Here is an 8159-nt window from a genome sequence, read left to right as displayed (position 1 = left end):
GCGAATCGCAATTAAGGAATCCCTTCCCATTCATTCCTATGGGAAGACAATCTCAATTTGCGATTCGCAATTAGCTAATCGCAAATTGAGATTGCGATTTCAAGGGTGCAGGGGTGTCCAAAGGACACCCTGTTGCACCCCTGAAATCAAACAATGCACATATGTTGTGTACACACATGCCCTAAGGGCATGTGTGTGCACAACATGAAAGTTAAAAATATGAACAAAATTGCATATTTCTAACTTTTCGCAAAATTACCATGAGGTCCAACCTCATGGTAATTTTTTCTCTCTAATTGCGAAATCGCAATTTTTTTAAGTTTCATGCATTGCTTTTAAGGAATCGCAAAATTGCGATTCCTTAAAAGCAATCGCACTTTAAAAAATCGCTAAAATAGCGATTTCTTCACTTTTAGGTTGATGCATCCCAAATAGTGATTTGGGAATCGCAAACGGCCGAATTTTGCGATTCGCACCGTTTGCGATTCCCAAATCGCTTGATGCATGTGCCTGTAAGATCCAGAGAACAGGGGGAGGGTGGGGATAAGCTGGCTGCGAGAATTCGGCCAAGGAGAAGGAGGAACAAGAACCAGAAGGTTGGGAGGATGGAGCAGAAGGAGGAGGAGGGACAGGGCGAGTGGGCCAGAAGAATTAGGTCCAGGAGAGCAACAGGCATGAGCAGGATTAGCAGGAATGGTATGACCAGGGCCAGAAGGACCAAGATGGGGTCAGGAAGAGAGAAGCACTAGGGGGAAAGTCAAGAAGAAGAGGGTTAGGAAGGAGTGGAGGAGGACAGAATCAAATAGTTGCGAAGAACCCGGAAGAGGAGTATCAGGAGGATTATTATAAGGAGTAGAAAGACAAGGAGGAAGATGATGAGGACGCGGATGTGCAGAAAGACCAAGAGGAGGAGGACCTCTAGGAAGAGGAGGGGAGTTGGAGAGAGAGGCCAGTGTGATTCTTGTTCACATGTTTAAGGATTTGGGGGTACATGCATCAAGCTTTTTACCAGTCGCAAACTGGCCGTTTTGCAGAATCGGCCAGTTTGCGACCAGTAAAAAGCCATTTCTGATGCATCAAACCTAAATGCATTAGCAAAATAGGTAATTGCAATAATTTTTGCGATTACCTATTTTATGAATGCATTTAGGGAATCACAATTTGCGATTCCCTTAATGCAATGCATGAAGCCTTTAAAAAATGTGACTTTGCATTAAGGGCATGTGTGTGCACCACATGTGCATACTTACCTTTTTTGGGGGTGCATCAGGGTGGCCTTAGGTACCCTAGCACCCTTGCAATTGCATTCGCAATTTGCGATTACCTATATGGTAATCGCAAACTGCAAATGCTTTCCCATTGATTCCTAGGGGCCTCTATTAGGGAATGCCTTCCCTAATAGCGAATCACAATTGGTGATTCGCAATTAGGGAATGTGTAGGAATTGCTATTTATTTTGCAATTCCACCATGCATAAGGATTTGCGACTCCTAAATAGCGATTCCTAAAAAATTGCTATTAAGGAATCGCAATTCCTTATCTTGATGCATGTGCCCCATAGCTCGTTAATGCAGAAACCACATAGTGAGTGGGCAACCCAGCATATGAACAGCGACAGCCAAAATAGAGTGGAGCCGAAGGAGTGGCTTGGCCCTAACAGCAATAACATGAGGTGAGGCTTTGTGGTACAAATGTTATATAAAATATGATGAAGACTTTTAAAATTAAAATTGTATTTCTTTAACATTCAGAAACATTTCACTGTAGTACACTAGGTTGTATCACTGCATTAATTGGCATTTATTAGAAGTGAAAGTCATCAAATATGAACTTAGAAACATTCATGCTGCCCACCACTCTGTTGACGATGCCATTTGTCAACCATGAGGCAAGTCAGTTATCACTTGTATCCTATATGACCTAGATTGTTATTATAGATGGAACAAACTTATACTGTATCAAAATATACAAGAGAGGTTTGTGTACAGTCTACATCTTGAATTGATATATTTCAAGGTGCTCTCAATTCTGATGCTAAAGTACAAGGAGGGACAATTAACTAAGTTAATTGCCTAGAATCCCAAATTTTGGTCAAGTGGGGAAGCCAGGATTGATCCCAAGTTTCCTGGTTTTATGCTTTGTAATGTCAAGCATTTTCGGAAGAGGCGAAGCACCATCAGTGAAGACATATACATGCATTAGGAAAACAAATGACAAATAGATAATGGGAAAACACAAGGAGTGCACATGACGCAAGGGAAGTGTCGAAATCAGCTGCTTGCAGACTTTCACATAGAGCCCACACCCTGCTTGGGCTTTACTGAAATTTCCAATATCCCTTGGGGTAGGGTTGGCATTTCAGATCGGCTGACTAGCAGGAAGCTGGAGAGTGCTGTGAAAGTGCGTAGAGAAAAATTACTAGCAGAACATGCATTTCTGAAAACACTCACACCACTCTTCAGGGTCTTCCCTGTCAGTCCATCTGAGATTCAAACAGGATGCCGCATTGTGCAGCTCCTCTTCTGATGTAGGATTGGTGACTGGGATAAGAGGGTGGGTGGCAACAATCACATATAGGCTCAGGTCATTTTTGTCTCAAAGGTCCAATAGGATGTCAAGCTGAGCCAGAGCAAGGCACCTGCCACGAGCCTTCAGTGGCTCACCCTCCTTAAAAACTACATCTCTACTGTTTTAAGCCACAATCCCTTTAGAGATCCCTCACTTTCTTAAGCCCACTTAAAGCAGTGCGTAACCCTTGCACTATCTTAAATTTCCGTCTGTTTGTGACTTATTAAGAAAACCAAAACAGCTTTACTATCACACTTTTAGGCCTCGGCTAGATAGCGCTTATGCCTTCTCTTCCAGATTTGTTGTATATAGTTTGTGGGCTTCAGCCCGCCCATTGGCTCCCATTTGCTGGCTCCATCGTCACTCTCCTATTCTTTTTCCCCATTTGTCCGTGTAATGCATTTGTCATGCCTCTTCCCATGTTTAACCTGAGAACAGTGACTAAATTCTATATCTATCCACTGGTCACCATTTTAGCATCTGTTTTAGCAACTACTCTTTTCCTTGTTGAAAAGCAATTCACACAATCGGTCCTATTTTCACTCCCTCTGAGCTCTGCTCTGTTTCTATAAACAGGCCTGTTAATCTTGTTCTTATCTTGTCACATTTGCAGTGCATTCAGCCTGCTCCCACTTTGATTGCCCTGGGGGCTTCAGGGCCCCTCGTAAAATGTTATGATTTCCAAAGTTTACATTCCTTGCGGTTGCCCGCTCTGTTTACGCACTCTCTAACCACTTCACCGCACCCCTATACCTTCCCCACTTCTTTCACCAGCCATTAATATCCTCCAATTGAGGAGAGGCTCTTTCCTCTCAGTGGTTGCAGCAACGAGTACCGTAGTCAGCACGGTATTGTGTGAGATTACGCTTTGAAAATAAACATGCTGATGGAGTATGCCGCTAATTTATTTTCCTTTTAAAGGGTTCACACTCCGGTCCTCCCTTTAGGCGTCTTTAAGGCAGCGCGAGCCCCCGCTGTTAATATTTTAAAAGTTCAAATGCATAGAAGCTGCCACAGTGTTACATGTCTTTCCTGCTTACCACTGAAAATGGCTGCCTAGATCTGCCTGTTCGATGAGCAGGTCTTAACATCTACCTCTCCTGGGTCTATTGCTTCAGTCGCACCAATAGGAGATCCAACTAGATTATGCTGCAGCAGATGATCATTTGGGGGTGGAGGAGGGGGGGGACGCTGTCACAGTACTGTCAGCCCATTACTCGGACTAAAAGAAGATTGCAACACCCTGATTATATACAGACATTGTATTACATTTATTGATATATATACATTTTCGTTACAGCGTTAATTCTCAGTACGTCAAGCTAGCCCCTTTAATTACTACCGTTGAGAAAACAAATTGAATCCACCTCGAATTTTACCAGTGGTATTTGAACAGTAATTTGTTGCATTGATTTTTGATTTTATTGAATTGCATTTCTTAGAAAGTTGTTAAAACACGAACAGCATTGTTTATTTTTGTTTTGCACGATCCAATGGTATTGGAGTGCTCACTCTGTCCTCTGTCTTGCCAAAGTGCTAACATGAGCCTATGGTATTGGAGTGCTTTAAGTGCTCACCGTTTACATTCTACAAGGACATATTCATTTTTGTTTCTCATCCTGCTTCAATTAAGGTCTTTTTTACCCCTTCGTTGTTGCTTCTTCCCGCCCTCTCCCGTCATTGCTTGCCCATCTACCCATCCCTTCCTGCTTCTCTGCTTGACCCACCCCCCAACTACCTCCTTCATTGCTGCTGCTTTTATTTTTTTTGTAAGATTCAATGCTATTGGAGCGCTCGTTCAGTCCTCCGACTTGTCATCGTCTCCCCTGTACACATACACACATAACACTAAAATGCGTGCTAGTGTACAAATGCATTTCTTATAAAGTTGTTAAGACCTGAACAGCACTTGTTTATTTTTTTTGCACGTCCTGATTGTAATAAAGCATTCGCTCCGTCCTCCCTCTTGCTATAGAGCGATCTTGAGCCAATGGTATTGGAGTCGTTTAAGTGCTCACCAGTTACATTCCACAATGGCACTTTAATTTTTGCTGCTGATCCTGCTTCAATTAAGGTATTCTTTCCCCCTTCATTGCTGCTTCCTACCGTCCTCTTCCATCGTTGCTTGCCCATCTTCTTCTGCTTCTTTGCTTGAGCCCCCCCCCACTACCTCCCTCATCGCTGCTGCTTTGTTTTTATTTATTTTTTTGCACGATCTGAGGGTATTGGAGAGTTTGTTCCATCCTCCATCTTGCCAGAGTGCTAACACCAGCCGATGCTATTGGAGCACTTTATGTGCCCACCAGTTACAGTAGACAATGACACATATATTGTTGTACGCAGGGGGAAGCGTAAGTGATTTGCCCAGAATCACAAACTGTTCAGCTGACCCCGAGATTTGAACTTGGTTCCCCAGTTCCCCTGTTGGTAGCTCTGGCTGTTATGCCACATCCTTGATTCACTTCAAAGCCCCACAACTGTTCCACATTTGTTCAGCAAGACCCCGTCTACACCGACCAACCATTGGCAAAGCCAATAAATCTTGCCAATGTCCGAGCTATTGGCCTTTTCAATGTGAATGTCTTCTAGCCATGTTGTCCAGCAGCACATCTGCCTTTTAGCATGGCTGAAAGTCACTGAAAGAAGTGCCATGATGCGGACAGCACACGCCGCGGCATGGCACTTTTTGTGTTATGAGGGGCAAGACACCAAACTCAACATGAGGGGCTAAGAAACTAGGTGCTAGCCTAACATCCTGTGGTACTGGACTTTCAGCCACAATAGAGAATACAAAAAATATCCTGCCTGTATTATTGTTTAGTTGGCGGAATCTCTCACCATCTTGGCAATGCTCGCTAGAAGTCCAAAGGAGGCCAAGAAACAACAATGACTATCAACGCACCTGAGGTACATGCACATATATAAAACAGAGATCAAAAAATGAGAAAACAAAATAAATATTCTCATTTTTATTGTCAATATTAGGTACAAAATTATTTAAATAGTGTAAATGCTTATATATAGATAAAGACAGATAACAGAAAACAGACATCAAGAAGGAGAATGTCACAACCTCTAGTCAAAACTTCCACACATACCACATTCATACAACACCCAGTAGACACATTCTAAAAACAACAATAGATATAAAGGTCTGGAGAACCAGAACCTATGCAGTAATCAGAAGAGCCTAAGATAGTAATAAATAATTATGTTGGAATAATTATGATATGATAAATTTCGATGTCCTGAGTTAGTGCTCTCTCCAATAACTTATTGGATTATTAACAAAACAATGACTGTATACAGCGGTCCTATCTTGATGGTCTCCAGAGCTTGCGCTCACGCGTGTTTCAGTGATGACCCCAGTATTAAGGTTGCACCGTCTTCACCGGGGCTAAAAGCATACGGTGATCAGAGGGTCTTGGTGCCAACAGTAGAAGGTACTGAAATAGTAAAAAAGTGTACGTATCATTAGAGAGGTTTCTTGACTCCAAAAATAGAAACAGCTAAATTAACTAACAGTAAGTGAAGTGTAGAAAGAGGCATATGGTGCTTAAGACCTGGAAAAAGAGGCAGGGAGAAGAAAAAGATTGCGACAAACACAGATGAACCTTGGCGTCAGGAGTATGAATCTCAGAAGGCAAAAAGTGACTCAGCATTCAATCCCCAAGATAAAAAGAAGACATAAAGATACCATGTGAATAATAATGAAAAAGTCTATGCGCTATATACTCAAAGATCAGACAAATAGCCCCCTCCTCAGAAATGGAAATGAAACCTCCTTCTGGGCCTGCGATACGGCACAAAGGCAGACTGAAGGATCGCAGAATCAAAAGGAATACTTACCTGTCAAGTAAAGGGGACTAAACAAATAAAGGAGCCATGCTGAACAGCAGATGTGCTGCTAGGCAACATGGCTAAAATACATTCACTTTGACAAGGCCAATAACTCGGCACTGCCAAGACCTATTGGCTTTGCCAATGGTTGTTCCTTGTTGCTGTTTTCTTTGGAGGTTGAATTTGTCAAATTTAATGCAGAGGCTGTCTGTCATTGGCCCTACCCCTCATAGCATCCCCTCTCTTGACTGTTCCTCTTTCTGTTACATCCAATTTATGAAACACCAGCGTAAACTATTTCATTTGCAGGGCTGTACTGCCCCTACTGTTCTGCAAAGCTGAGTCGAGTTCCTGCTTGATCCAGGCTTTGGTGGGATGGGAAACTTCTTTCTGGCTTCATGCAGAGTACAATGGAGCATCTGAGTCATCGGTGATTAGCCAAGATATATCTGGTGAGTAGCTCCTGGGAGAATTCCTCTAGCAGCGAATTTGTATGTCTACATCTGCCACGCACACAGATTTATCCAGAGTACAATTGTCAAACCAATAGGTCTTTCTACATAATATATATTAAAAGGGTTAAAAAAAAAAGCAGGCAGGCATACCCGCAGTCTAGTCGTTGATCAGTTTGTATCCCCCCTGCTCCTACTACGATACACGAAGTACTGTATTACTGCTGTTTTAATTTGGTTTGTTCTCATTGGTTACACCTGTCTAGCTGTATGCAATGCTCTTCGGCAACCACATGGTGTCGTGACAGCACTATACATGAATTGAACTGACGAAGAATCACTTCTTGGCTTTAATGATACCACTCTATTTTTTGTGTGTATTATTTGGCCTCCCCAAGATGGAACGTTTGTCAATCAAAGAGAGGTAGGTTTGTGTTTGTGTTTGCTTGTGGCCCCTCTGCCTGGCTTATTCAGCATGGATAATTTCTAACTGTAGGATCGTATAGAAGCCTTCATTGTATCCCAGACTATAATGGGGGAAGCAGAACCTTTATTTTCTTGAAAGAAATCTATGATGCTTCTTTTAATTAATGAGATATATTCCACATCTGCCAACAGATATTGCACAAACGAGAATAGCAGTGTTTGCTTGTTGGCCAGATCTAGCTGAAATGAAAATAAGATATGATTGTGATCTGAAGTAATCCTAGGTCATACCTCCACATCTGCTGAGTCCAAGATCACCCGCAGAGACCGCACCAACGGAGTAGGAGGTGGACTCGCCATCAGCCACAAGATCACCCTCAAGGTCTCGACCAACTCTGATGACACCCTCAGCACCGCCGAACACCTGCACTTCCAGATCCACACTGACCCCAGCACCACCCTCAGAGGTACGCTGATCTACAGAACCCCGGCCTCAGTTCAGTGACTCCATCGCCAACCTCGTCAGCACGCAAGGCCTCGCCTCCACGGACTACATCCTCCTCGGAGACATGAACTTCCACCTCGGGAACAACAACGACACCAACTCCACCACCTTGACCGACAACCTTGCCAACTTCAGACTCAGACAGCTCATCACTGGGCCCACCCACTCCGCCGGCCACACGCTTTACCCCATATTCGTAAGCCCCCATGTCTCCTTCAGCCACATCACCAAACTCCACTGGACCGACCATTGCTGCATCCACTTCACCTTCCAGAAACGCACCCCCGCCGCAGCTGGAGAAAAATTACCGAAGACCAGCTAAACACCACCCTCGCCCGATGCCTACCTGCCGACCCCACCGACCCCGA

The 8159-nt window shown here is 43.5% G+C and overlaps 1 protein-coding gene across 1 annotated transcript in view; it reads right to left on the bottom strand.

Annotated features, from left to right (window-relative positions):
- Positions 1–5523: 5523 nt before the first annotated feature.
- Positions 5524–8159, bottom strand: part of LOC147730267 (uncharacterized) — a 545933-nt gene continuing 543297 nt past the window's right edge. Inside the window, exon 18 of the mRNA XM_086954056.1 lies at positions 5524–6014. The gene's annotated coding sequence lies outside the window, so the exon portion shown is untranslated. The remainder of the gene's footprint in view (positions 6015–8159) is intronic.

Source organism: Lissotriton vulgaris, chromosome 2_1 (assembly GCF_964263255.1).
Source record: "Lissotriton vulgaris chromosome 2_1, aLisVul1.2, whole genome shotgun sequence".
In the NCBI taxonomy this organism is placed as follows: domain Eukaryota; kingdom Metazoa; phylum Chordata; class Amphibia; order Caudata; family Salamandridae; genus Lissotriton; species Lissotriton vulgaris.
Note: the sequence above shows the minus strand (reverse complement) of the source record. Positions and strands in the feature narration are given on the sequence as shown.